The sequence below is a fragment of the Microcaecilia unicolor genome, chromosome 1 (assembly GCF_901765095.1).
Source record: "Microcaecilia unicolor chromosome 1, aMicUni1.1, whole genome shotgun sequence".
Classification (NCBI taxonomy): Eukaryota; Metazoa; Chordata; class Amphibia; order Gymnophiona; family Siphonopidae; genus Microcaecilia; species Microcaecilia unicolor.
Window position 1 is genome coordinate 547,494,911 of NC_044031.1, and position 27,208 is coordinate 547,522,118.

The window sequence follows — 27,208 nt, forward strand, 5'->3', positions numbered from 1 at the left end:
CCAGCGCACGCCCAAAACCAGCCTGAGCCCTTAATGCCACCCATTGATCTAGCGGTAAAGGCTCAAGTGCTACATGTGCGGTGACCAGTTGGCACAAACCAAGTGCTGAGTACCGCCAGAACCGGCGCATGTATGAGTAAATAAATAAATAATTCATCCAGGCATCATGGGCATGCGCCAAATCTGAAATTATCACCAGGAGGGCGCGCTGGCCTCATTTTGGCGCACACTGCATGCACGTAGAGCCTACCGCAGCTTAGGAAAAGAGCCCCATAATATTCCTCCCTCACATCTCCTTTATTGTGCAAAGTGGACTTGCGCAGTCTGATAAAATTCCACCTACCCCCAGCCTCCCCACACACAAACTGCAGATCCTTCCATTCCCGCTTTCACTTCTAAATGGTGCCAATTTGTTGGAAAGAGACAATAAAGCGCCACACGCCTTCCACTTACCTCAACACTGCAACTCCAGCATCACTTCCTGCTAGTTTCAGTTTGAATTTGCATAGTAACATAGTAAATGATGGCAGTTGAAGACCTGAACGGTCCATCCAGTCTGCCCAACAAGATAAACTCATTTTACATAGTATGTGATATTTTATATTTATACCCGAGTTTGATTTGTCCTTGCCATTCTCAGGGCACAGACCAAAGAAGTCTGCCCAGCACTGTTCTTGTACTAAAAGTTCTGACGCTAACATAGAAGCCCCTTAAAATTTACACTCCAGCCCACTATATCTATTCAGTTATGATCAGGGTGTAGACCGTAGAAGTCTGCCCAGCACCGGTTTTGCCTCCCAATTACGGGCGTCGCCACCCAATCGCCGCTAAGATTCCGTAGATCCATTTCTTCTAAACAGGATTCCTTTGTGTTTATCCTACGCATGTTTGAATTCCATTACCGTTTTCATCTCCACCACCTCCATTCCATTACCTTTTTCATCTCCATCATTTCTGTAGTGTCAGCATCTAGTGTCTGAGGCTATTATTTATTTTTATTTTATTTATTTATGCATTCTTGTATCCCACTATTTATCCAAAAACAAGTTTCGGTTCAAAGTGCCATACAATGTACATTTTGGTCGAGTTACAATAGTGCTTTAACAATTTGGAGAGGACATCTGAAGTTACCAGCACAACTGTCACACCAAAGGGTAAAAATAGTTTTTGCTGTGAATTCTGAATTCTTTCAAGTATGAAGGTACACTAGACAAATTAAATTTTTGAAATGGTAGGGCAGTCATGAAAGGTTGAGAACCACTGTCATAGCCAATAAAAGCTACAAATAATAGAGAAAAGAAACAGAGAATCAACATTTGAATGTTGCATTTTCAGTCAAAATTCATGGTTGCTTTTTACCGCTAGGCGCTACACCAAACTGTGCATAGTTTCATTTTGAAGTTTGCTGTTGGGTTTGGCATGCACACAGATGGTTGCTTCTACATTATTGCAGATATTTTTTTTGTCACAAAAAATAGTGCCTGTAGATTTATCAAGTACAGTTATAATGTGCTCTTTTCCTCCCCAACCAAAACCTGCTTCCTTTTAATGTGGCTCAGAGTACAGCAATACTTTGAGCAGTATCAAGGGAGAGCTAGTTTCGACAACCAGATTATGTGCAGAGTTGGTCCATCTATTAAGCATTACTAGGCAGTTGCCTAGAGCATCAGTTGGGGGGGGGGGGCAAAAAGCAGGTGCAGACAAAGCAAAACAGGTCATGGCAGCTAAACAAACTCAAACAACAATCAGCTGTAGTTTTATCTGCAGGAAATGGGATAGACAATTTTCAAATAGCCCATTTAGGGGGCTACTGTTAAGACATGTTATTTACCACTAACTTTTGCTATTTTAGCACAGGTCTCATTTTATCCAATGAGATCTAATTTCTAAATAACTGGGTGTGATAATGCGTGAACCGAGTTGGGTAGGAGGCCCTCATAAACATGCAGCCAGACCAAGAGGAAGTGAAACTAAACTCATTTATTAAATCATTACTGCAACCTGTTATCCCACAGTCTCTACACGTATACATATCCACTTGCCATGTTTTACCACATGGGTCTGCTTCCCACCAGACCTCACTAACAGTGTCCTTAGGAAGCTTAAAACTTAACCTAGCCTGTATCAGGTTGGGTAGCTTCTCCACACTCCAGGGCGGCTTCTCTCCTCCCAGGCCTCCCTGAACTGTTCTGGCTCAGGGAATTTAATGCCCTTCTGGCCTGAGCCCCGCCCCTCTGAGGCTCAGCCTCAGCCTCTGCAGACTAGCACCACCTACTGCAAGGTGGTTGAACTGTATCAACAGAGAGGGAGTACTCTTCCCTATACCATCCACTCCCTCACACTGGGGTTGACAGTAAAATAACATATCTTAATGGTAGCCCATATTGATAACTTCCTCCCTTACTTGGGAAAATGACTTTTGAAAATTGCCCTTACTATTTGTATGGGTGTGACATACATACACAAAACACAACAAAGTTTAATATTTAAAAGCATGGTGTACTTCTGGTGGGGCAGATTAGGGCTCTGAGAGTTAATTGGGTTGGAGGGCCTAGAATACCGAGTACCCTTCTACCAGCACTGGTTACGTGTATAAATCACTATTTGCAAAATTATATTTGCAAGGCATAGAGACCAATTTATACACTAAACATGAAACCCCTGCCCAAAGAAAACTGGACCTATATAAGTATTTGATTTTGTCTGGCCACTCTGAGGATCCTGAAAATACCAAACGAGCCATCTGTCTCACATTTCGCCTAAGAGGGATTTCTCTAAAAGTCGCTGCAACCAGCCTCTTTACAAATCTCTGTTGCCTTCTCCTGAGAATGTGAACTTGTAACAATAGATTTCTCACCTTCTTCACCTTAGTTCTTGTTTTACCAAGAGGACGGTTCTCATTACACATTTCTGTGGCAGAAATGAATGCTGCCAGGCATGGCATAGGCATAATCCTAGCAATCTCTGGAATTATAAGTAATAAATTATTCAATCTCATTAATAAAGCATGGATCCGATGCGGAGTATTGATGCAGATAATTGGACAGTGTGCAGAATATCTCAGGGGCAGCCCAGGCAGCTGTGAAAGAGTCGTGCACTTATTAAAGAAAATGATTCTTATTGATTTCTTTTTAACCAAAGCACTAAAAACTACAGACTAATGGCATATGTTCAAAATGCCAAAGAAACGGCAAATATTTTTGGTGTGTTTCAGAATGGGATGCTAAACACCAAGACAAATAAAAGAAGGCTTTTTTTTTTTTCTTAATACAGTATATGGCTTCAGGACAGATAGTTTCATATAGTTTAGTACTATAGGGATCAATGCAATTTGAAGCCAGAGAGGAGACTGACACAAACAGCTATATGAGACTATATGAGAAGATCAGGCAGAGAAAAGCACTGATTTGATTTTATTTATTGATGTGAATGTACTACTCAACATAGCTAGGGTTCTAAAGTGATTTACAATATTAAAGTTACAGTACAAGTCCAAAAACCCAGACTGCTCAGGGATTTTCTGGATTCTCAGGCAGTACTTTTAAAATTAAAATCCAGCGTCTCTTCCCCATCCAGCATCACTCTTTGTCTCTCCTCCCCAAAGGAGGAGGCCCAGGTCCCCAAGACCCCCCCCCCCCCCCGTGACTATGCCTCCCTCACCCCCCTGCACAGTCAAGCATCTCTCCTTCCCCTCCCGGTCCTGCTCATGGCTCTCTCTCACTCCCCCATTGTACAATACCTTTTCAGAAGTCTTCTGTGCTGCAGCTGCAGCACCAGCAGCAGCGATTCTCACAGGTTGCTTCTGGCCTGCACTGGGTCTTTCCCTCTGACCTGTCCCGCCCCTTCTGATACAACTTCCTGTTTTCAGAAGGGCAGGACAGGTCAGACGGAAAGGCCCGGTACAGGCTGGAGGCAGCCTGTGGGTAAGGCTGCCACTGGTACTGCAGCAGGAAGACTTCTGAAAAGGTATTATGCATCGGGAAGTGAGAGAGAACCATGGGTGTACAGCATTTGTAGTCTGGATTCTCCTGGCATCCGGACTTCTACTGTGCAACAAACAATATTAAAATGTAACATAATTACAATTCAAGAATAAATAGCAAATCCAGACTATAACCTAGTAATAGTTTCGCTGTTCAATGTATAACTATTCTTTTGTTTCCTTGGACCGACCACTATCTCATTTCTTTTTTTATATAACACTAATACTATATTACCCAACCACCCTTGTCCAACTTTGCATACCTTTACAAATCTCTCCAAACTAGATACCACGATATTCCTATCTCATTGTGGTCACCTATTAGATAGCGTCTCCTCTTTATCACTGGACAACCAAGTTTCTGTCTGGAACACTCTTACAATCAGCTTTGGACCACATCAGATCATCATCGTTCTCAGCCTTCTATTTGCGTGCACTTCTCCTCATGATCCCCCCCCCCCCCCCCCAATATGTTTTATAAAACACACTTGCCCCACTTATTTGAAGGCTTTCAATCAGGCAGCTTGGATATACAGAGAAACAATCAACGATGCTGGAAAGGAATATTATTCCAAATGTCTTCAGAAACTCAAGAACGCTGCCACTGACTGCCAGACTTGGCAGCAGGGAGTTCTGAGCACCTTTGGAGGAGGTGTTCAGTTGGCAGGACTTTGGTATCCCCACCAACTCAGATATTCATATTTTAAATTGAGTTGGGGGAGGTGGTGAGTGGTAAGAACATTTCATGCCCACCCATTTTTCTGTAGGTCCATCAATATATGCCGTTTGGCTACAGTACTGGTTCACATGCACTTAAAACAGTGTTAAAAGTCAAGCATTACATTATCTGCTGTAGTCTGGATGCCAAGCCTTGAGGCAGTTCCACATTATCCCCATGAGTCAGTCTACAAGTCTGCAGACACGCAAACCCAGAGGGAATGGGGATACCAAAACCAACCTTGGCCAGGAGAGTCATTTTCTCCAGTGACTATCCTGTTTACAGAGGCACGTTTTGGTTGAGAGTGGGAAAGCCTGTACACTGTATTTTTAGCTCTGTTATTTTCCATGAAAACGCAGGTATAAATGTCCCTGTGCACTTTTTTTTCCACAGTAATTTTTAAAGCAAGTCTGCATGTGTTTTCACTTTGGAACTAGAAGCAAAATCCAAGGGTAAAAGTGTCTACGAACTTCATTGCAAAAATGATCATTTGAAAATGGCTCCTTTAGACAATGCTGAGTCGATTCTTCTTGAGGGAAACATAAATGTGAAATATTAATTTCCTACATAGACAATAGGAGCTCTTTTTGAGGTTGCGGTTCAGTAATAAATGGTTCACCTTCTATATGGTGGAACCTGAGCTGTGTGGTCGCTTACATCTGAAAGCTTGAAGCAGGTGGGCCCAGTTCCTGATCTGATATGCTTCATGAGTTTTGCAGATGTCAAAGGGCCTAATGCTGCAGAATTTACCCTTTCTCCAAATATAATTCCTGGAAAATCCCATAATCATGTCTGTAGTACTAAACTGTGCTAAGAAATAGGTCTAGTGTGCCCTTACACAGGCCTTTCCCGTGCATTAAGCTCGTTACTGGGAGAAACTTGACAAGCCAGGTTGTTAATGTAAGTTCTAGTGTTACCATTGAAGATGCCTGTTTTACACAATCTCCAGTTTTGTCTTTTGGCGAATGGCTAGTACCTATAACAGAGACAAAAGTTAGAGGATTATTCTGGCCCCTGTCAGATTAAGATTTACCAGCAACTCAATCTGAAGCTCTTGGTGATCCAGAGTCTCTATTGCCAACCAGCAAAGTAGGCCATGTATGCACAGTAGACAAAATAGAAAGAGTGAAGGGAAAGAGGAGCTGAGAATCTGTCAGATTAAACAAATTTAATACATTCAAGGAACTCATGAGAGCAGACCAGAGTCTGAAATGGAAATTATAATACATATCAGGCCACTCTCAGATCTCAGCCATCCTTCATAACCACCTTAGAATTTACTTTTTGCTTATAGTGGACAATCTAAAATTCCACGGCACTGTAAACATTTGATCTAATTGTTTCTACAGTCCTCATGTGCCTGGGGGATCTGAGTGCAACATGTGTGCAGTCAATGAGGCCTATGACCAAGGAGAAGCGGTCTATGGTGTCAAACTGAGCCATGTTGTTCTGGAGTTGCCTAGGCAGTAGTGGGGAAGGTAATATAGTGTGTGAGGTGTGGGTGAGGAAGGCATCGCGGAACTGGGCAAGACAGTTGAAGATGGTGAGCTGAGTGAGGCCTGCATTGACTGCTAGCACTGACTGGAAAATGCCAGTGGCCAGAAAAGTGAGGAAGGCAGTGACCTTCAGGTGTCCTGGGCTGGAGGACGGTTTGTAGCTGGTTACAGAGGTGCTGTATGGCAGCCCTGTTAAATCAGAACCTAGTAAGGCATTCCTGGTCAGTGTGGTCCAGGAAGCAGGTGTGGGGCCTGAAGACTCTCTGATAGGGGTACTTGTTCGAGGCCTCCCCTCCAAACTCTCATCCTCCTCCAGCAAGGCATGAGCCATCAAAGCATTCAGCGCATCCATGATTGACATGCACGTGTCCCAGCACCACAGGTGCAACCCACTGACCCCTGAAACACCACAGTGCACACCTCCACTTACTGCACCTCGTAAAACCCAGCACACATTCACACCAGCTGTCCAAAACACTCACTCTCCCACAGTGGCGTAGGAAGGGGCGGGGAGGCAGGAGGGGCGGTTCGCCCCGGGTGCACGCGGTCGGGGGGGGGGGGGTGCCGGCCCCGCTGGTCCCCTGCTCTCTCTGCCCCGGAACAGGTTACTTCCTGTTCCGGGGCAGAGAGAGCAGGGAACCAGCGGGGCCCACGCAGCTCCAAGTGACGTGCACTCGGGGCGGATCGGCCCTCCCGCAGGTAAGAATGTGGTCCGGGGGGAGGGGGTTGCAGTCCGGGTGGGTGCGCCGCAGAGGGGGGGGGGTCACGCCGTGCTGCACCCAGGGGGGTGCACAGCGGCGACCCTCCCTGGGTGCCATTAGTCCTCGCTACGGCACTGCTCTCCAACCACCAACAAACAGTCCACGCACACAGAGCACAGTGACAAACTGGGAGTGGACAAACATAAGAACAATAAGAGACAGGACAAACAGGTAGGGAGGTATAATGGGAGGTGTGGGGGGTTTGGGTACAGTGAGAGTTTGGAGAGAGAAGGGGGCAAGATACAGAGGAAGGGATGGGTGTGGCTGGGCAGAGGAAGGGATGGGTGTGGCTGGGGGAATAGCAGGTGTAGGCAAGGAGTTGAGGAAGTGAGACACAGAAGAGACAAAGCAGGAAATGTGAGGGTCGAAAGGTTCAGACTGGGGCAAATACACAAAGCTAATAAAGCACTCAGCAAATCTCCACTATTTCTCACAAATGACCACTTACACCTCTCCATATTCCAGCTCTGCAAAATCACAAATGGGTCTAAAGACAGGTTTAGCCTTACCCTAGACGCTTTTAAAGCAGGTCTAATTCCAGACATTTTTCTTTCCGCCCTCCAGGAAGTTGTGTTGCTATCCGTTATTGGCAAAAAATGTTCATCAAACAACACTGCCCATGTCAACGCCCACAAAACACCCCCTCTGGGAATGTCTTTTTTTTGGCGACCAACAGACTTGGATGGTTTTTTCTTTGATTATGCGCTTTAGACAATTTTTTTCTGTGAGAAATGCGTATATCTGCCTATTATGACATTTTTTGGATGTTATTCTGTTTTGAAAATGAGCCCCTAAATCTCATTGGCTACCAGTTAAGGCAAGAATAGATTTACAAATTTTAACTTTTATTTTATATGGGCTGGCACCAGGAGTTTTGGGGCATGTTGTTAGTGTTTATAGACCCAGGCATAATTTAAGATCTGAGTCTGATTTAAAATTGGTGATCCCTGTATGCATGAACTTGATTTGCATACACTGCCTCCATTATATGCAGATCTCTTTCATGCATATTCATTGTGGATATCCTGAAAACCTGTCTGGCAAGGGGAACACCAGAGCCGGATTTGGGAAACACTGGTCTAGTAGGATGGGGCAGGAGCAGTCCCTTCCACTCCCAACCCATCTGGTTCTGAGTTCAAAATGGCAGTGCTGACTCCCTAGCAGTAGTACCACTAAAGGGGACACACTTCAATTGGGCTACAAAAATTTTAAGAATTTAAGTGGGTCCCCTTTTTCAAACATTTGAAGAATGATCAAGGGTCTGGCAGCAGTGGCGTAGCAAGGGGGGCTGCCACCCGGGGCGGTTCGCCGTTGCACCCCCCCCCCCCCCGGTGCAGCACGATGACACCCTCCCCCGATCCAGTGGCTACCCTCCTCAACTCCGTCCAACCAGCTCCCGTACCCTACCTTTAAAGAAATCTCAGAAGCCGTGGCGAGGCGCAGCGCTTCACACCTGCATGTAAAAGAAGTGTGGATCGTCTCATCAGGCCTTCCCTCACTCTGTCTGTCCCGCCCTTGCGGAAATAGGAAGTTGCATCAGTGGAGGGCGGGACAGACAGAGTGAGGGAAGGCCCGATGAGACGATCCACATTTCTTTTACATGCAGGTGCAAGGCGCTGCTCCTCGCCACGGCTTCCGAGATTTCTTTAAAGGTAGGGTGCGGGAGCTGGTTGGACGGAGCTGAGGGTAGGCACTGGGACTGGGTGTGTTGATGCGCCGAGGGGGGGTGTCATCGTGCTGCACCCGGCAAGGGAAGCTGGCAGGGAGCACCCCCCTTGAGCTGACACCTGGGGCGGACCGCCCCCCCCCCCCCCCCTTGCTACACCACTGTCTGGCAGTTAAAGTTTAATCTCACTATATTAAACTTGGGTTCAAAATAATTTATATAATGGGTGTAAACGGTATGGTCTGAGCACATTTAAAATAATTTAAAACACTTTATAGTATTTTTTTAAAGTGCATACATAAAAATAAAAAAAGATAAATTATTTTGAACCCAAGTTTAATATAGTGAGTTTAAGGTTTAACTTGGTTTGTGGATTTGTTCTTCCTGATTTTTTGTGATTAGTTAAAGTTTAATGCCAAGAAGTGCAGAGTTATGCACTTGAGGTGCAGAAATCCAAAAGAGATGTACCAGATAAGAGGGGAGAGATTGATCAGCTCAGCTCAGGAAAGGGACCTGGGGGAGATGGGGTCCGAGGATCTCAAGGTGATGAAACAATGCGATAAGGTGGCGGCTGTGGCCAGAAGGATGCTAGGCTGCATACAGAAGGGAGAGGGGAGGTCAGAAGAAAGGAGGTGTTGATGTTTCTGTACAAGTCGTTGGTGAGGCCCCACTTGGAGTATTGTGTTCAGTTTTGATGGCTGTATTTTGCTAAGGATGTAAAAAGACTTGAAGCGGTTCAGAGAATTGTGACAAAAATGGTATAGGGTTTGCATAGCAAGATGTATGAGGAGAGACTTACTGACCTCAACATGTATACCCTGGAGGAAAGGAGAAACTGGAGTGATATGATACCGACGTTCAAATATTTGAAAGGTATAAATCCTCAGACAAACATTTTCCACAGACTGGAAGGTGGTAGAACTAGAGGACATGAATTGAGGTTGAAAGAGGGCTGACTCAGGAATCATGTCAGGAAGCACTTTTTCAGTGAGATAGTGGTAGGTACCTGGAATGCCCTTCCATGGAAGGTGGTGGAGATGCAAACGGTAAGAGAATTCAAAAATGCTTGGGATAAACGCAAAGAAATCCTGTCTGGAAGGAATGGATCCAAAGAAGCTTAGCTGGGATTAAGTAGCAACACCACTAATTGGGAAGCAAAGCCAGTGCTGGGCAAGAGTTCTACAGTCTGTGCCCTGATCATGGCTGAATAGATTTGGAAGGGCTGCAATGGAGCTTTGCAGGGGCTTCGACAACTTCAGAAATTTAGAACAAGGGCAGTGCCAGGCTGTGCCCTGAAAATAGCAAGGAGAAATCAGGATCAGGTATACATATGAAGTATCACATCATATGTAATGAGTTTATATTGTTGGGCAGACTGGATGGACTGTACAGGTCTTTATCTGTCGTCATCTACTATGTTACTAATCATTCCCCCCTAAGTTGCTATTCTATAAACATAGTGGTCAAAATCTGTAGGGCATAATTGCAAGGGGGCATGCATGTGGGAGGGGCATGGGTGGATCAGGGCATGCCAAACGTTTACACACTTATCCCTGGATTCTTTATATGGCAATCAAAATTATGCATGCAAATTTAGGCATGTGTCCAATTTATGCATGCAATTTAATTGAGTAACGAGACAATTAGTGCCGCACCTCGATTAGTGCCACACCTCGAATATTGTGCTCAATTCTGGTCGCCGCATCTCAAAAAAGATATAGTGGAATTAGAAAAGGTGCAGAGAAGGGCAACGAAAATGATAAAGTGGATGGACGACTTCCCTATGAGGAAAGGCTAAAGCGGCTAGGGCTCTTCAGCTTGGAGAAAAGGCAGCTGAGGGGAGATATGATAGAGGTCTATAAAATAATGAGTGGAGTTGAATGGGTAGATGTGAAGCGTCTGTTCACGCTTTCCAAAAATACTAGGACTAGGGGGCATGCGATGAAGCTACAATGTAGTAAATTTAAAACGAATTGGAGAAAAATTTTCTTCACTCAACGTGTAATTAAACTCTGGAATTCGTTGCCAGAGAATGTGGTAAAGGCGGTTAGCTTAGTGGAGTTTAAACAAGGTTTGGACGGCTTCCTAAAGGAAAAGTCCATAGACTGTTATTAAATGGACTTGGGAAAATCCACTATTTCTGGGATAAGCAGTATAAAATGTTTTGTACATTTTTGGGATCTTGCCAGGTATTTGTGACCTGGATTGGCCACTGTTGGAAACAGGATGCTGGGCTCGATGGACCTTTGATCTTTCCCAGTATGGCAATACTTATGTACTTATAATAATTGGATGCTAATAATTATTGATGTTAATCGACAACCATTTGGATTTACACATGCATCTTGCTAAGTGCTATTCTATAAAAGACGCACGCATAAATCTCTTAGTGTGCAGCTGAAAATGGGACGAGGCCATGGGTGGGTCTGGGACATTCACTTAAAGGTGCATGCAGTATTACAGAACTCAGGGGATCCATGCCTAATTTAAATACATGGAGTTACACCAGGTTTCAGTTGGTGTAAATCCTCGGGCGCGGATCCCAGCAGTAGGCGTTATTCTATAAACAGCACCCAACACAGAGCACCATTTATAGAACAGCACTCAGTTCTCATTTTTTTCAGCACCCAAATTTGGGCGCCTTACATAGAATGTAGCCCTAAGCTTCTAGAATCATCTCAGTTATGCATGTAATGGCAACATTTATTCGTGGACATTTACACCAGCCATCGACATGGTGTAAGTGCCTGCACCTAAAACGTTGGTACATAAATGCCAACTTACATTAGTATTCTATAACGGTAAGTCCGTGCTTTTAATTCCTAATATAGAATTCAACGCTTAGGGCCAGATCTATATAAGGTGCCTGAAAAATCCAAACGGAAAACTTTTCTGCCTAAGCGTATTCTATAAGCAACACCTAGGCTTAGATACGGTATATATAGAATATGCTTAGTTGATATCCTAGTGCCTACAGCTGTGCGCATACATTTATACCAACGAAAACATGGCATAAATCTCAGCACGTAGACTTAGGTGCAGTGGGCCATATTCGATAACAGTGCATGTAAAGTTCAGAACACCCATGAAATACCCATTTCCCCACCCATAACCACGCCCCTTTTGCCTGCGCGCATTAAAATTTAGGCGCAGTGCATTACAGAATATGCTTAGGGAGTTGTGACCGTAAATTCTAATATTTATTTATTTATTTTTAACATTTGTATCCCACATTTTCCCGCCTATTTGCAGGCTCAATGTGGCTTACATAATTCGGTAAATGGTGATTACCAGTTCCAGATAGGAGAAATACATAGTTGAAGTAAAGGGACAGATAGCTAGAGGTGATAGGTTAAACTTCATTCATGACAAAAATAGCTTGAACAATTGGGATCATTAAACTTGAAATCAAGATAATTAGCAAAAACAGTTGAGATATAGAGAATACATGTTGTATAGTTGTGTTTTGTTAATTTGCATTTAGGATGAGTTCTTATTGTATGCTTTCTTAAATATTGCCAAGTAGTGCTCATTATTGCTTGTTAAGTGCTGTTAACAACACTGATTGGGTTATTAACAGGCTTATTTTCGAAAGAGAAGGGCACCCATCTTTCAACACAAATCGGGAGATGGGCGTCCTTCTCACAGGGTCGCCCAAATCTGCATAATCGAAAGCCGATTTTGGGCGTCTTCAACTGCTTTCCGTCGCGGGGACGACCAAAGTTCACGGGGGCGTGTTGGAAGCGTAGCGAAGGCGGGACTGGGGCATGCTTAACACATGGACGTCCTCGACCGATAATGGAAAAAAGAAGGGCATCCCTGATGAGCACTTGGGCGACTTTACTTGGTCCATTTTTTATTATGACCAAGCCTCAAAAAGGTGCCTGAACTGACCAGATGACCACCGGAGGGAATTGGGAATGACCTCCCCTTACTCCCCCAGTGGTCACCAACCCCCTCCCACCCTAAAAAAATTTTAAATATTTTTTGCCAGCCTCTCTGCAAGCCTCAAATGTCATACCCAGCTCCATGACAGCAGTATGCAGGTCCCTGGAGCAGTTTTAGTGGATGCAGTGCATTTCAGGCAGGTGGACCCAGGCCCATCCCCCCCTACCTGTTACACTTGTGGTGGTAAATGTGAGCCCTTCAAAACCCACCAGAAACCCACTGTACCCACATGTAGATGCCCCCCTTCACCCATAAGGGCTATGGTAGTGGTGTACAGTTGTGGGGAGTGGGTTTTGGTGGGCTCAGCACACAAGGTAAGGGAGCTATGCATCTGCGAGCAATTTGTGAAGTCCACTGCAGTGCCCCCCTAGGGTACCCGGTTGGTGTCCTGGCATGTGATGGGGACCAGTGCACTACGCATGCTGGCTCCTCCCACGACCAAAGGGCTTGGATTTGGTCGTTTCTGAGATGGGCGTCCTCGATTTCCATTATCGCCAAAAATCAGGGACGACCATCTCTAAGGTCGACCTAAATTTCGCAATTTGGGCATCCCCGACTGTACTATCGAAACGAAAGATGGACGCCCATCTTGTTTCGATAATACGGGTTTCCCCGCCCCTTAACGGGGATGTCTTGTGAGGGCATCCTTAGGAAAACTTGGGCACCCCTTTTGTTTATGCCCCTCTAAGCCAATTAAGTTACGTGTGTTGTTATAGAATATGCTTGGATTTCGGCACAGAATGCTAGGCACGCTATATAGAACACTAGCACCTAATTTTAGCCAACCTGTACAGAATTTACTCCACAGGAAATACTTAGACTTCTAAAAGATGCCGGTGGTGGGAGGTGAGGATAGTGCTGGGCAGACTTATACAGTCTGTGCCCTGAAGAACACAGGTACAAATCAAAGTAGGGTATACACAAAATTAGCACATATGAGTTATCTTGTTGGGCAGACTGGATGGACCGTGCAGGTCTTTTTCTGCCGTCATCTACTATGTTACTATGTATGATATTTGGAAGGAGGTATTGAGAACAAAATACAGTGCTGAAAATTGGAATGAAATCTGAACCCCAGAACCGTAACCTCCAATGTAAGTATACAGTCCATTGTGTAACGTAACTGAATACTGAATATCTTCTCTGAGAGTGTGTTTTCTAATATGCAGTTTCATAGTGATACATTTTAACAGTGGTAATGATGATTCAATTAGATTTGCTTAAGTTCATTTATTTTCCCCAGGTGAGGATTCATTGGCTTTGTTTGTAGCTAAGGCATGGTGATGAACTAGAAAGATGTTTTTCACTAAACACTCAAGAGTTCATTTGCTTTGATCATCATATTAAATCTAAATTATGCATCACAGGAGCTGAAAAGGCTGTGGGCTTTGCAGAAAATGAAGTTCACCTCGGTGATTCCCTTAGTGACCATCCACAGATGAGCCAGGTGCGTATACCAAGCTGCTCTGTTATCTGCAGACCAACTGCAGTGTATTGAATTCAGCACCATTGGGCATATCTATCAGCACTGCCACACTGAAAACATTTTCTTAGTGCAGTTGAGTAATTGGGCAGTCTGGCTCTGACTTTGTGATTAGCCACTGCTCAAGAAATACATGAACAATAAAAGTTATGATATGCGAGACGAAGAGGAAATAGAAACATAACGGCAGATAAAGGCCAAATGGCCCATCCAGTCTGCCCGTCCTCTATAACCCCTAACTCTTCCTTTTCCTAAGCGATCCCACGCTTTTTTTTTTAATAAATCTGTTTATTGAAGCCAGAACAAGTGACATCATACAAATTTAAACCAGCTGATTGAATATAAGCTGGCTAATTTTAATATACCTATCTTCAGTTACCCCCCTCCTCCTCCCCCAGTCCCCTCCCCTCCCCTTCCTTACCCCCTACCATCCCTCCCATCCAGTGGTGTGCTGGAGCAGGCTCTCACAGGCTCACAAGAGCCGGTTGTTAAGTTTTTAAGAATTTTGGGAGCCGGTTGTTAAAGTAGGGGCCTCCATGGCTACTTTAACAACTGGCTCCCAAAATGTGGGCTTGGGCCCCCTGCTGAATTCTGGTGGGGATGCTGAGCCCTGCCAGCCAAGTAAATAGACTGCTGCTGCTCCCCACTCTTTGTTTCCAGCTCTGAGCAGCAGGCTGGGACTTCTCGAGCATGTGAAAGAAGTTCCAGCATGCTGCTCAGAGCAAGATGTTGGGAGTGGTGGAAGTCCATTTATTGGCTGCCAGCAAAGGTATGCCTAGCGTGCCCGCATGAAGGGAGGGAGGAGAGATAGGCACGTTTTGCTCTCCACCCCCCCCCCCCCCCCCGGCCACCCCTGGCCCTTCCAACTGCAGAGCTGGCTAGAAAGAGCCTGTTAAAAATTTACCAGCACACCCCTGCTCCCATCCCATAATTAACAATTCAAAATTTTACTTCTGGCTATTGGAGTGAGAGTGTCCCAGAACGGAGACCAAGATTTACAAAACATGTCGCCTCTCTTGGAAGCTAAGTCTCTGATTCCTCTCTTCTCCAACAAGCAACATTCATCCCACACTTTTTTAAACTGACAGTCCTTGACTCCACAACCTCCACTGGGAGGCCATTCCACGCTTCCATCACCCTTTCCGTGAAATAATGCTTAGATTACTCCTAAGCATATTTCCTTTTAACTTCATCGTATGCCCCCTCGTTCCAGAGTTTGCCTTCAGTTGAAAAAGGCTCACTTCTGTACATTAATGCCCTTGAGATATTTAAATAACTTTATCATATCTGCTCTCTCCCTCTTGTGATCTTGCTACATCAAGGCCAATGTCACAGCACTGTGACATAGACTGCAAAACTTAGAATCCTTAGCACAGCTCAGTTTCTTTCACGGTATCTTGGTGCCCTTGTCACCAACCAGGAAGAGATGTGCAGCAAAATTCACGGGAATGTGCCGAGGACTGAGACATGAATAATTCTGCTGTGATCCCTAAAACTAGGCTGAGACCACTGATTCATTCCACACAGGCCACCTTTTCAAATCCCTACTGACCTGATTTGAATTTGAACAAGTAACCCAGCCCAGTGGCTATAAGAAAATTGTCATCTAACTTACCTGTGTCCCAGCTGGGATTAGAAGAATTTATGGACAGGCTCTCATAACCATTTTCATTTACAGTGAAATGTGCTTTATATGCCACCTAAAAAAAACACACAAGTAATATGCATTGTTATTATTTGATCAGAGACAAAAAAAATAAAGTATAGAGAAGATAATGCAGAAAGTGGCATACAAAAGGCTGTGCTGAAAAAAAAGGGAGACGATTTGGGATTTAGCTCAAGATCAGTTACATTCAAGCACAGTAGATACTTCCCTGTCCCTAAAGGGCTCACAATCTAACCCCCCTCCCCCTTTTACAAAGCCACACTAGTGGCTGCCGCACAGCAATGCCGACACAGCCTATTCAAAGTGAATGGGCTATGTCGGCATTACCGCACCAACAGCCACTAGTGTGGCTTTGTAAACGGGGGGGGAGAGGGGGGGCTAAGTTTGTACCTGATATAATGGATGGTTAAGTGACTTGCCTGGGATCACATAGTAGTGGCGTAGCTACATGGGGCCACGGGGGTCTGGGCCCCCGTAGATTTGGCCCTGGACCCCCTGCCAACGACCCTCTCGACCCGCCGCCAAACCTACCCTGCCGCCGTTGCCATCCGCTAACTTTGCTGGTGGGGGACCCCAACTCCTGCCAGCCGAGGTCCTCTTCTTCTGGCGCAAGGCTTCGTTCTGTTTCTGTGAGTCTGACGTCCTGCACGTACACGTACGCGTGCAGGACGTCAGACTCACAGAAACAGAACGAAGCCTTGCGCCGGAAGAAGAGTACCTTGGCTGGCGGGGGTTGGGGCTCCCTCGCCATCAAAGGTAGGCGACGGCAGGGGAGGGTTGGCAGCGGGGGGGGGGGGGTCGAGAGGGTCGTTGGCAGGGGGGGTCAAAGTTGGTGGTGGTGGCGGCAGGGATGGGGCGCCAGGGGGGCTAAAATGTGCCCCTTACCTCGGGCTCTAGACCCCCCTCCCGCCGAAGTCTGGCTTCATCCCTGTCACACAGAACTGCAGTGGGATTTGAACTGGGTGTCCCTGCTTCTTGGCCTGCTGCTCTAACCATTAAACATTCACAGGAGATATTTTACCAGCATAGAATGGTGTGACTACATTAAAAAATATCCACATTTTCTGAAATGACAACCAGGCAAATGAAGGCTCTTACTGCAGCTAAATCTTTTCATATGCCCAAAGAAATGCTGCAAGAAAAAAAATCCATGCAAAAGAACTTGGTGGAATCTTGGCATACATTTTGCCATTTCCTGTTCACTTTTTCTGTGCTGGTCCCTTGGTAGGTATGATTTCTGCTCACATCTGTTTACCCAGAAACAAAGGCCTTGTCCCCTGCAGGATCTCCAGTTCCTTTCTCTAATGGTGCTTGTGAGACTCCCTGTGCCCCCTGGGACCACTGCACAGGCTCCAGCAGGAACAACAAAACAAATGTAAGCTTGTCCTACCTGCCAACCATTAGGAGGAAGGAGGGGTAAACAACATTCTGAAGTCTTTACACTTTAAGACTCTGGCACAGAACACAATATAAAGGTTTTCTCTGTTCCCATGTCAGCGCATCTATATTGTATTGTTAACCTCTAGCACTGTTTTCATTTGATAGTGTGAATTACAAAACCAATTAAGTGCAGCATTCACTGTGCTGGGCATTTGTGGTTTTCACATGGGCACTGACATGCGCTTCTGCAGAACTATCAGCTGGGATTAATAGTATCTTTGCATTATTGTCTAATACTCTTATATGCACAGTAAACACACTCATTAGGCACTTTTGGGAAATTTAAAACATCTACTTCTAAAAGAAAGTTAAACTGTATAATATTATAGTACTTTGTTTAGAGACAGGTATCACTTCATGGCGCCAATCTGGCACAAAAAATGCAGACTGTTTTAATTTTATGACAACTGCTTATTATTCTCTTCTTGCCAAAGGCTGCGGCAAGCAATGACAGAACAGGTGCAGAAGGATCAAAGTTGCACTTAATAGCTGAAGACATGTGAACCAGTAAAGTATTCTGCCTTATGCTATCCATGATGGGTACATGTGTCTCTAAGAAAACATTTGGACTCACTCCCTAATTCTATAAACTTGTGTGCTGTGATAAGTATAGGTAATGCTCCACAATGAAGAGGCCACCAGAGGGAGCTTTCACTGTGAAAGGCCTGTGTAATTATAAGAAAGGGCCAATAGAGGGAGCTTTGGTGATAAACGGACCTGGTTAGCCAGGAAGGGCCATTAGAGGGAACTCTACCTCACTGCCTGTCTTATTTTAGAGTGGCCACTAGAGGGAGCTCTGCTTCCCGGTCAGCCAAAAGCCAGGAAGCTATAGACTGGTGAGAGCCCATAGCAGAGGAAAGAAGATGGTTCCCCTTTAAGAAGTGAGCAGAATTGAGAAAGTTCTGGATCTTTCCAGAAGCAGGAGGAGGAGCCCAGAAGGGGTGGGATGGGTTATTAGCAACACCATAAAAGGCACTTTTTAGGAGGAGGAGGAAGAAGGATGGCAGGTGAGTAGGGGGGGGGGGGGAAGGCAAGGCAAGGCAAGGCAAGGCAAGGCAAGGCAAGGCAAGGCAGCTGAGGCTGAGGCTGAGGCTGAGGAGAAAGAAACCCTAAGGAGAAGCATCTGCCATATCCAAGCGCAGGGACTCTATAATTGAGAAGAAGATACTTACCTTAATACTATACTAAACAGGACTATTACAACTGTTTTGGATCCCAGTGTGAGGCAACATTAAGTCTTTTGAGCTGGGACTAACAGCCAGGGGTGGAGGACAGGACTGTAAGGTTATGGTGAAAGTTAAAGTCCTGTCCAAGGGGAGGTGGCTGTTTAACTGAGAGCCCAATTCTCTTTAAGGAGAGCTCAGTTGTAAGATTGCTTTTTGAATTATCTGTTTTGAAGAATTCTCCCCCCATCCCCCAACAGAGTGGTTGTAGAGGGCTAGATGGAACTAATCTGCATAATGGTAATGAAGGCTGCCTCATTTGCATATCATTTGAAGCCTGCTAACCTATTATGTTAATTTATATGAAAAGAGCCAGAGGGCATATGAGAAGTACCAGAACTGTTGTTTGATCCATGAAAACCCTTCCAAGAGGTATTTGGACTGGATGACCAGAGATGTGGAAAAGTAACCCTAAGTAGAAAGGGGTCACCTACCCAAGACCTTGACAGTACTAGGGGCTATAAGAGGGTCCTGTTTCTGAATAATCTCTTAGAGACAAAAGCACTAGTTAGAACTGGAGGATCTTTAGGGTTTTCTAGGTTACTATCACAATAGTTAAGCTAGCTGGCAAAGACTAAAACTCCATTGCCTCTGAAGCTGGCTAAAACACTAATTAATTTATTTATTTGTTACATTTGTATCTCACATTTTCCCACCTATTTGGAGGCTCAATGTGGCTTACATAGTACCAGAGAGGCCTTTGCAGGCTCTGGTGTGAACAAATACACGGTGATGTTGTGGTAAGATCAACTTCATGTGGCACAGCCACATTAGGGAATTGGAGAACGGAAGAGTTGTGTTATGTCCATTACATGCTTTAGTTTGGTTGTGTTGCAGAGATTAGGCATTTAAGTTGTGTCGCGCCTCTCGCGCTCGCCGCGCTCTCGAGGACCTTGGCATACCTTCAGGCTTCTTCCCCGGGAGCGCGGGGTTTGTGAGTCCTTAAGGCAAAATCACCCTCCAGGTAGACAGGAGAAAAGACTGGACCGGAACTCCGGACTGGAGTTGTACACCGGAACACTCGGAACTGGAACGCACCGGACTTGTGCGCACTGGAAGGGGGCCCACTGGACTGGACACACTGGAGTGGCCCCACTGGACTGAAACGTACAGGAGTGAAACCCGCTGGACTGGAACACACTGGAGCGGAACCCGCGGAACTGGAACACCCTGGATCTAGGCTTCACCTACACTTGACTGCCTTCTCCCTCGGGTTGAGCCCTCAGGTTCTGGCAGCCGGTAGGACTTACAGGAACAGCAGGAATGAAGATCCAGGAGTGCCCCCTGGCACCTAGGCGAAGGCAAGGCAGACAAACAGGAACTGTCCGGGTTCTGGCAGTCGGCAGGAATCAACACAATGACTAGTAGACTGTACCCGGGCTAATAGAAACACTATACCCAGGCCCACCAGTCATACACAAGAACATACACAGAGCAGACTCAGGAGACTTGGAAAGCTATACACCAGCTAACAACTAAGCTGTGCCCCAACTAACAAGTCATGCCCTGGGCCCAAACGCAGAAGACTAGCAAGGCTTGACACAGGCTACAAGCCAGCGGGGCCTAAGCTGGCTAGTCTACACTAAGAACAAACACAGTCTTGGACTAGTGGCTAGCAAGGGCGGCTAGGCTCACTCTAGGAACAAACACAATCTCGGAATAGTGGCTAGCAAGGGCGGCTAGTCTAACAATAGAAACAAACACAGACTTGGAAATGGCTAGCAGGACGGCTAGCTGACACGAGGAACAAACATGGTCTTGGAAATAGCTTAGCCGGACGGCTAGCTGACACGAGGAACAAACATGGTCTTGGAAATAGCGGCTAGCAGGGGTGGCTAGGCTCACTCTAGAAACAAGCATAGGAAACTAGCAGAGCTAGACACAGACCACAAGCCAGTCAGTGCCTAAGCTAACTAGTCATACCTTGGAAACAAACATAGAGCACTAGTAAAGCTATGCACAGGCAACAAACCAGACGGTGCCTAAGCTAACTAGTCCCACCTTAGAAACAAACATAGAGAACTAGTAAAGCTATGCACAGGCAACAAGCCAGACGGTGCCTAAGCTAACTAGTCATACCTTGGAAACAAACACATAGAACTAGTAAAGCTATGCACAGGCAACAAGCCAGACAGTGCCTAAGCTAACTAGTCATATCTTGGAAACAAACATAGAGAACTAGTACAGCTATGCACAGGCAACAAGCCAGACGGTGCCTAAGCTAACTAGTCTGAACAAACATAAAACACTAGCAAAGCTATACACAGCCTATAAGCTACACGGTGCCTAAGCTAGCTAGTCAAACAAACATAGAACACTCACACAGAGCAAACACTGACGCTGGGTACAGCACTCTATACTCCAGGACCTTTGCATGAGATTAGATGAGGTGAGTAGATACAAAGGCCAAGGCTCTAGTCTTCAGGTGACTAATAAAGCCCATCAACACCAGAGCCACAGGTGCAGCAATCACCTTGCAACCAAACAGAGGCTTGACACTCAGAGCAGGCATCCCATAGAAAGTAACAGCGGGAGCCATCTTGGATACTGGCAGAGACGAAGAGGCGGCAGCCATCTTGGAAGAGGCAAAGCCCACACAGGTGAGGTTCAGTAGGGCAATCAGCACACAGAGCCAGAGAGAACCTAAGACAGACACAGACACAGAGACAAGCAGGAGCCAGCACAGACACTGACTCCCAGAAACAGGGTAAGTCTGAAGGGTGGCACGGCCACCAACGGGACAGTATCCCTTCCTCAAGACCCCCCTCTCGGTCTCCCGGAGGTGGTCGGGTATCCAGGGGTAACTATGATGAAACTTCCTGATAGGTCTCAAAAGCCAGACATAGATCACTGGGCTGGAAGTCACAAGGAAGATCAAAACTGGCAAACAAAAATAGAACTTGGGACCAGGAAGCTCCTTCGAGTCACCATGGGGCAACCTCAGGAACATGGATACATCAAAAGGAACACAATTCAAAAGTAACCCTCCCCTGAGGGAACCCACAATGTCCTGACCCTCTTGGCAAATCCATGAAATGACAGGAACAGGACTGGAGTCACTACCCCAGCTGACATCAGAAGCTGGGCTGAGGCTCAAGGTGGCATTCCCATCTTGGCAGGAGCTAGAAGTCTGAACAGAAATGAATCTGAACCTAGCACCTGGGTTGGCCTCAACCCCTTGACTGGAACTGAATTCAGGAGCCTGACTGGAACGAGAACTCAACAGAAAGTCAGCCTCCTGACGGACACTGGACCTTAGGACGACCTCAACATCTTGGTCGGACGTGGAACTAGACACGGACTCAGCCTCCTGGCTGGAACTAGAACTCGGAACAGGCTTAGCATCTTGGTTAGAACTGGAACTTGGAAGAGATTCAGCTGCAGGGCTGGACGCCCCTCTCTGGCCGGACTGGGACGTCTCTCTAACCTTAGCTTCGGGCGGCCTCTGCCGAGCAGGGTTCAAGAGGAGACGGCCCTGGTATCCCCAGCGCATGCTAGCAGGCTGAAATGCTGAAAATGTGTTTCTCCGGGCTCCAAGCCGTTGAACACACCCTCTCTCAGCTATAGCCTCGGAGATCTTCTCCCAGGCTGAATCAACACAAGGTCTATCACAGTCCTCTGGGAACATCATCTCTTCCTCAATAGCAGACTCAATATCGTGGCTGACCTCTGCACTCGGTGCAGATTCAGCATCTTGAATGGACTTGCAACTCGATCCAGGCTCAGCATCTTGACTGGACTTGCAACTCGGTCCAGGCTCAGCATCTTGACTGGACTTGCAACTCGATCCAGACTCAGCATCTTGACCGGACTTGCAACTCGATCCAGGCTCAGCATCTTGACTGGACTTGCCACTCGATCCAGACTCAGCATCTTGACTGGACTTGCAACTCGAGACGCCCTCTGCCTCCTGGCAGGGACGGAACTTTAACTGAGGCTTGGCCGAACACACCCTTAGGGCAGGGATCGGCGGCTCAATCTGAAGCGCCCCTTGAACTGGGGTTCGGAGCTTGCTTGGAGGTGCCCTCAAGACTGGAAGCGGTGGTGCCACCTGAACCACCCTGTGGACTGGCACCGGAGGCTTGGTTAGAAGCCCCCCTCGAACTGGACTCAGTGGCTTGACTGGACGGGTCACTTGAACAAGAACCGGAGACTTGACCCGAAGCGCCACTTGCACAGGAATCTGAGGCTCCATCGAAGGCTTCCCTCGGACTGGACTCGGAAGCTTCCAAGGACGTGCCACTTGAATGAAGACTGGAGGCTCGACCTGGAGCGCCATTTGCATAGAAATCTGAGGCTCCATCGAAGGCCTCCCTCGGACTGGACTCGGAGACTTCAAAGGGCGTGCCATTTGAAGAAGGACTGGAGGCTCGACCTGGAGCGCCACTTGTACAGGGACCTGAGGCTCCATCGAAAACCTTCCTTGGACTGGACTCGGAGACTTCAAAGGGCGTGCCATCTGAAGGAGGACTGGAGGCTCGACCTGGAGCGCCACTTGCACAGGAACCTGAGGCTCCATCGAATACCTTCCTTGGACTGGCCTCGGAGCCTTAAACCTCCTCGTTACTTGGACTGGAATGGGAGGTTCAGTATGAAGCATCCCCTGAACTGGACTCAGGCTCCTAGGTGGCGTCACTACTGGAACTGGAGTCAGAGACTTAGTCCGATGCCTCACTTGGCCTGACCTGTGAGGCTGCTGCAGAGCCTCGGGCGGAGGCATCCCACGGCGCCTTCTTTCGGCCCTAGCCTCAGGAGTATACCGCAGAGCTGGCCTCCCGCAAAGTTGGGAGCGGTAAAAGAAGAGCCTGGTGGAGGGATCCATAGCCGAAACTGGGTCTTCAACAGACCGTCGCTCTGAAACACGCTCTCTCTCCAGGGCTGCCTCAGGAGTATCTTCCAGGGCTGGATCAGACAACAGTTTTACCCGGTATTCCTGGAGAGTCATCATCATATCCAAACTAGAAACTGGGTTGTCAAGGTCATCGTAAGAATCCGGAGTTACTCTACCAGGGTACCACCGGCTACTCGGCCTCGGTGGTTGAAAAGACCCGGGCGGAGAACATTCCCGGCGGCTTCTCTCGATCTCCGACTCCGGAGTATTCCGCAGAGCAGGGTCTTCCCGAAGTCTGAGGCGGTACTCACGGAGCGTGATGGCAGAATTCATGTCCGAAACTGGGTCATAGTGGCCAAAAACTGGGTGATAGTGGCCCAGACTCCGGTAGATACGCCTTTTCTCCGCTGCTGCTTCAGGCGTATCCGTAAAGGCTGGATTCGACAGAAGTTCCTCTCGGTATTCCTCCAGGCTTAAATCGGGATCCAAAGTAGAAACTGGACTGTCTTGGGAATCAAAAAAATTTTCAGAAGTTCCCCCCGGGTTGTCCGTGGGGCATGAACTTATGGGCATGAAGCCCACCTGGACTGATGATCTCGCCGAACTCATGGCCTTTGTATTCTGTCGCGCCTCTCGCGCTCGCCGCGCTCTCGAGGACCTTGGCATACCTTCAGGCTTCTTCCCCGGGAGCGCGGGGTTTGTGAGTCCTTAAGGCAAAATCACCCTCCAGGTAGACAGGAGAAAAGACTGGACCGGAACTCCGGACTGGAGTTGTACACCGGAACACTCGGAACTGGAACGCACCGGACTTGTGCGCACTGGAAGGGGGCCCACTGGACTGGACACACTGGAGTGGCCCCACTGGACTGAAACGTACAGGAGTGAAACCCGCTGGACTGGAACACACTGGAGCGGAACCCGCGGAACTGGAACACCCTGGATCTAGGCTTCACCTACACTTGACTGCCTTCTCCCTCGGGTTGAGCCCTCAGGTTCTGGCAGCCGGTAGGACTTACAGGAACAGCAGGAATGAAGATCCAGGAGTGCCCCCTGGCACCTAGGCGAAGGCAAGGCAGACAAACAGGAACTGTCCGGGTTCTGGCAGTCGGCAGGAATCAACACAATGACTAGTAGACTGTACCCGGGCTAATAGAAACACTATACCCAGGCCCACCAGTCATACACAAGAACATACACAGAGCAGACTCAGGAGACTTGGAAAGCTATACACCAGCTAACAACTAAGCTGTGCCCCAACTAACAAGTCATGCCCTGGGCCCAAACGCAGAAGACTAGCAAGGCTTGACACAGGCTACAAGCCAGCGGGGCCTAAGCTGGCTAGTCTACACTAAGAACAAACACAGTCTTGGACTAGTGGCTAGCAAGGGCGGCTAGGCTCACTCTAGGAACAAACACAATCTCGGAATAGTGGCTAGCAAGGGCGGCTAGTCTAACAATAGAAACAAACACAGACTTGGAAATGGCTAGCAGGACGGCTAGCTGACACGAGGAACAAACATGGTCTTGGAAATAGCTTAGCCGGACGGCTAGCTGACACGAGGAACAAACATGGTCTTGGAAATAGCGGCTAGCAGGGGTGGCTAGGCTCACTCTAGAAACAAGCATAGGAAACTAGCAGAGCTAGACACAGACCACAAGCCAGTCAGTGCCTAAGCTAACTAGTCATACCTTGGAAACAAACATAGAGCACTAGTAAAGCTATGCACAGGCAACAAACCAGACGGTGCCTAAGCTAACTAGTCCCACCTTAGAAACAAACATAGAGAACTAGTAAAGCTATGCACAGGCAACAAGCCAGACGGTGCCTAAGCTAACTAGTCATACCTTGGAAACAAACACATAGAACTAGTAAAGCTATGCACAGGCAACAAGCCAGACAGTGCCTAAGCTAACTAGTCATATCTTGGAAACAAACATAGAGAACTAGTACAGCTATGCACAGGCAACAAGCCAGACGGTGCCTAAGCTAACTAGTCTGAACAAACATAAAACACTAGCAAAGCTATACACAGCCTATAAGCTACACGGTGCCTAAGCTAGCTAGTCAAACAAACATAGAACACTCACACAGAGCAAACACTGACGCTGGGTACAGCACTCTATACTCCAGGACCTTTGCATGAGATTAGATGAGGTGAGTAGATACAAAGGCCAAGGCTCTAGTCTTCAGGTGACTAATAAAGCCCATCAACACCAGAGCCACAGGTGCAGCAATCACCTTGCAACCAAACAGAGGCTTGACACTCAGAGCAGGCATCCCATAGAAAGTAACAGCGGGAGCCATCTTGGATACTGGCAGAGACGAAGAGGCGGCAGCCATCTTGGAAGAGGCAAAGCCCACACAGGTGAGGTTCAGTAGGGCAATCAGCACACAGAGCCAGAGAGAACCTAAGACAGACACAGACACAGAGACAAGCAGGAGCCAGCACAGACACTGACTCCCAGAAACAGGGTAAGTCTGAAGGGTGGCACGGCCACCAACGGGACAAGTTGGATCGGTAGGGTATGTCTTTTTAAACAGGTATCTACCAGGGAAATGGCATTAATCACAATTAATATTCAGACAATGCATTTTGCTGGTCTTAAAAAATCAATATGTGTAGTTTACATATGCATTAAATGCATTTTTTCAGCTGTTCTTGTTGTTATGGTTATTTTATTAATAAATACAATATTGTTTGAAATTTTCCCAGTTTCTTGTTTTTTTTTTTTTAAATCTACTATGTTACTATGTTACTATGTTAATTGCAATTAAAAATCTTGATCAAAACGCAGCCCTACTATTTATTTGATCTGGGAATAGATTTCAAGCACACAGATAGATAAAGTGAGAAACTGTGATGGATCAGGTGCTTACAAGCATCTATTCCTTTTCAACATTTTAGTCAGTGTTCTTTCTAACTCCCTAGCTAGGCCTGGTTTTAGGGAGGAATTAATTTCCAAGAAATGCAGTCCAAGATCAAGAAAATGGTTAGTGCAGCAGGTTGCAGACTTGGGGAATTGGGTTCAATTCCCACTGCTGCCTAATGATCGGCAGTGGGAACCAGGTTCAATTCCCTCTGCAGCTCCATGTAACCCTGGGCAAGTCACTTAGCCCTCCATATCTCCAGGTGCAATATATTACTTAGAGTATGAGCCCATTAGGGACAGTACCTATAATGAAAATTGTAAACTGCTTAGGTCTCAACGGTATATAAATCCATACAATAAATAAATAAATGTGGCAGAAAGATACAAACCTATTTTCCATTGTTTTTGGTGCCACAGGCCTGATTAAAAGGAATTTTCAAACACACCTGGATAAGTTGCCAATACATGTTACATTTTATGAACGCCAGAGGAAAGCTTTCTGTAGCATTGATGCAAGTAATCTGGTGAGTGTTAGCAGTACATTTGAGAGGCTGAGGTCATACTCCACATACTCTGGCTTAGGAGTGAAGTTCATTGCTGTCATGGTATGCGCAACCCCCCCCCCCCCCCCCCCCCCACTCCCCATTTACTGGGGAATTCTGTATAGGTTGCCCAACGTTAAGTGCCGCAATGATCCACGTTAAGTGCAAATTTTATAAAGGCCATTTTGTGTGGAATAGCCTTTATAGAATACTAACTTAGCATGCATTTACAGTTTAGTTTTGTTGGATTTAATATATCGCATTACATAAAAACTATATCAAAGTGGTTTACAATAAAAATTATTAAAAAGATCACAAGAAAGGAACTACGATGGTATAGGAAAATCCACAACACACAGAGAACATCCATCCAGAGAATACTAAGAAAAATCACTAATTGTCCATGCTAGCTGCTGGAAAAGCCAATGAAAACAAATATGCTTTTAGCAATCATTTAAAACGCTACAAGTTACTTTTTGCCCTTAAAGTGGGGAAAATCTTATTGCAGAGATCAGGGATCACTGCAAAAAATGCCTACCTAGGAGTAGAGCTCAACCTGGCCTCTCTAATTCCCAGCACCA

At 46.5% G+C, this 27,208-nt stretch overlaps 1 long non-coding RNA gene across 1 annotated transcript; it reads left to right on the forward strand.

The window, feature by feature from the left end:
- LOC115460414 lies at positions 1-26,171 on the forward strand. Its single transcript, XR_003940482.1, has 3 exons — positions 1-87; positions 23,186-23,191; positions 26,161-26,171. It is a non-coding gene; the product is annotated as an uncharacterized LOC115460414 (long non-coding RNA).
- The last annotated feature ends 1,037 nt before the right edge of the window (positions 26,172-27,208 follow it).